The sequence below is a fragment of the Lichenostomus cassidix genome, chromosome 23 (genome assembly GCF_008360975.1).
Source record: "Lichenostomus cassidix isolate B80296 chromosome 23, HeHo_3.0, whole genome shotgun sequence".
Taxonomy (NCBI): Eukaryota; Metazoa; Chordata; class Aves; order Passeriformes; family Meliphagidae; genus Lichenostomus; species Lichenostomus cassidix.
The window spans coordinates 6,501,476-6,505,060 of record NC_139503.1 but is presented as its reverse complement, the minus strand read 5'-3'; positions in this window follow the sequence as shown (position 1 = coordinate 6,505,060).

Below are 3,585 nucleotides of genomic sequence, written 5' to 3'. Positions count from 1 at the left end.
GCGCTCCGGACGGGCAGCCGGCGGCGCCAATGAGACGGGAGAGGCGGGACGCACCATTTCTCCCGGCGGCCAATGAGAGGGAGGCGCCGTAACCAATAGCGGAGTGCCTTCCACCCGGCGCGCCGGTAGGGCCGGACTGGAGACATTTAAAGGGGCAGCGCCGCCCGCGGCCCGAACAAAGGGAGCGCGCGGGGCCACTTCACTCGGCTCCGCCCTGTGCGCCTGGGGGCGGGGCTTCCGCTGAGGGGACGAAGCCGAGGCCGGAGCCCGGCGGGATCGGCTAGGCGCGGGGCCGGAGCAGCCACTGGCCAGCCCGGGCCTTCGCCAGGCAGTGGTTCCCGCGCTGTGCTTAGGGCTCCGGCGCAGCCCTGTCTGCCCTTGGGGCCTGTCGCGCTTTCCGAGCCGTGCCTCGTGTGAGCCCCCGGACGGGGTCTGGCCGCTTTGCCTTCCAGGCCCGAGGCAAGGAGGGGAATCCATGCGGCTGCAGGGGCCGCGGGTCAGGCTCTTCTCAGGACAGTGGCGTGCGGGGCTCTACACCTGCTAATCTGTAATTAATCGGTGATTAAGTCTTACTTGCTTGCTCACCAGATTTTCTTGATCAGGCTCTCGGTAAGTGCAGATTTGACACATAACTACATAAATCAGGAAGAAATCTGTCTGCTGACACCAATGGTGGTGTGCTGGCTTCACCTGCTTGTTGTGTTCTTGCATAACATAAAAGTCAGTGATGCCTGCTTGAGTCAGGCTGAGTCCCAAAGTGTTGTGTCAAACTGAAGCAAGAGGACCTGTGTGTGTTATGGTTGTGAACTGTGCATCTGGAGTCTGGTAAACAAAAGCAGTAGCTCGCATTCTCTCAGCAAAGATTCTTCCAGTACCTTCACCCCACAATTACTCTCCTGAAGATGGCATGTACCTGTGTGGTGTATCACGTATGTGTGATATCCCACTATTGGTAATGTGGGGCACAGGAAAAAATTGTATGGGATGTCCTATGTTTCCAAACCAGAAGTTGGAAGCAAGCTTGTGCAGATACAGGAGGTATTCAGTCTGTCTTGCTGAACCTGTCTGGTGGTGCTACTTCTCTTGTGGAATTGGCACTGCCTCAGTGACTTCCCTCTTGAGATTTGGCAGTAGAGCCAGCTCTTCAGTGCTGGACGTAGAGTCTACTGTGGTGTAGAGATGGAAAGAGGGGTAATCATGTCTTATATATTGCAGCAGCTTTTTTACTGGAAGTTAAGAATGATGGGTTTAAGGAGTTCTCACAACACAAATATTGAGAGGAATTTGAGGGAGCTGAGCATCTGTAGTGATGCTTAATAAATGTCCTGCAAAGCTCTTAAATTTTTCATAATATAGTGTCCAGGAGTGAATTATGGAGTATAATGACATATGTCCTGGCAGCTGGCAACTGAACATGATGAGGCTAATGACCAAGATGTATGTTGAGGTATGTACATTTCTGCAATGTAATAAATTGAGTATAATTTCCACAACTACCACCCTGGGTTCTGTGTGCTTTGGCAGTGCTATGTTCTTTGGTCTTATGTTTCATATTACAGTCTCAGCCCAAAATGAGCTGAACTTCGGACACTTCTAGCCAGGAACAAGCTGTAGCCTGCAGGTAGTTGGGTTAGTGCCAGATAGCCAGCCGAGCCTGAGAGGAGGCCCTGGATGCTCTGAGAGTAAATTTAATTTTTTTTCTAGATTTCTCAATTTTTCCTAGAAAATCCCAGAATAAGACCGTTTACAGCTGTCTCTGATTGGAGCTAAACAGGTACACACAGGACTTGATTTAGTCCTGGGCCAAGGCAAAACAAAATCATCCTGGAACCAAGGAAAGTATTAATCTCAGCTGCTGAGAGCTGGGAGGGCAGGACAGTCCTGCTGCCCTCTGAACATGCTGCCCGTGAACATGCAGAGGGAGAGCCTACCTTTGGTGAGGAGGCTGCCCTGCTGTGCTCCTTCAGCACATGCAAGTCCTATAGGGGGAAAAGGGTGAGCAAACCCATGAAAGGACAGAGCAAAGGAAGTAAAGGGATCCAGCTTTTCCAGAGCTTTGTGTATTTACTCTGCAACCTGTTGACATTATCCTGTGTTCAGTGGCCATAGGTTGAGTTTTGCTGAGGCTCAACCTGTTCCCATCAGTCTGCCACTCCCCTTCCATACTTGGGCTGAAATTCCTGTGTTTCCACATCAGTGGCAAGATGACAGAGTTGAATTTGCTGTAATTTTTATGTGGGCTGTTAACTTATGTATCGATTATGACCTTTCCTGATACTCTAGACTTTTACCCTGACCAATCATTAGTGCAGCATATTATGGATAATATGTCATGGATGTGCCTACCTCCAGCAAATATCTCATTCTCTGGTGCTCTGTATGCAGCTCTTACGTGCTTGCTGTATCCCAGGTGTGTTGGTTTTGCTTAGCCCAGAACATCAGCAAGGTATCCTTAGCATCTAAGAGAGATTTAAACCCTTTAAAAGCTGTTGTGGCAGGCCTGAAGAAGTGACTGAAGGGTTGGGAGAAAACTCACCCCTGTGTTCATGTGTTGGATTTGCTTAGCCCAGTTTTTGCTAGTGGGTGGGGAGTGGTACAAAGATGGCTCCTGTGTGTCATGTGTAAAGGTTCTGGAGGTTTTTCACCATGTCCAGTGGAGCCAATCTCTGATGGTTCTGAAGATGATGCTGGCCAAGGCTGGGCCGATTAGAGATATTAGTTACACCTCTGTGATAACATATTCAAAAAGCAATCAAAACAATGTCAGCACGCACTTCTTTTTAGCCAGAGAAGGAGGAGGGGGTAAGAAAATGTGAGAGGAAACAACATGGAGACACCAAGGTCAGTAGAGGAGGTGGGGGAGGAGGTGCTCCTAGCGCCGGAGCCGACAATCCTCTGCTGGCCATGGTGAAGACCGTGGTGGAGCAGGTGGTCCCCCTGCAGCCCATGGGATCCATGGGGGATGCAGAGATCTACCCACAGCCTGTGGAGAGGTGTCAGAGGAGGGGGTGGATGCCTGGAAGAAGCTGTGATCCAGTGGGAGTCCCAGGAGAGAGAAAGGCCTTGGTCCCAAGATGGAAACAGCCTGGCCTCGGCTCGGAGGTCTGCACCCCGTGGACAAGAGGACTTGGGTTGCAGCAGATTCAAGTGGGCTGCTGCTCCTGAGATTTGGACCCACGCCAAAGAAGTTGATAGAGGAGTCCCTCTTGTGGGAGGGACTCCATGGCTAAGTAGAGGACTCCTCTCCCTGAGCAGTGGAAGAAATTTCAGTGAGGGACTGAGCAAAGGAAAAAATGCCTTACCCTGCCCCCCCCCCAGTGCTGTTGGTTGGAAGGAGTGAGGGGGGTGAGCTGAGAAACAGTGTCTTAAGAGGGAGGGGGATGAGTGAAGAAATGGTGTCTTAAGAGCTTATATTTACTACTCATTTATCCTCTGACTGTTAAGTTAATAAATCACTTTGCAACTTTTAAATTTTCAGTCTGTTTTGCCCTTTCTTAGTGTGTCCTCCTACTGGTTCCTTATCTCAACTTGTGAGTCCTGTGTGTGCGTGGTTTTTTCCTCTCTTCTGCACAGCTGTGGTAGGTG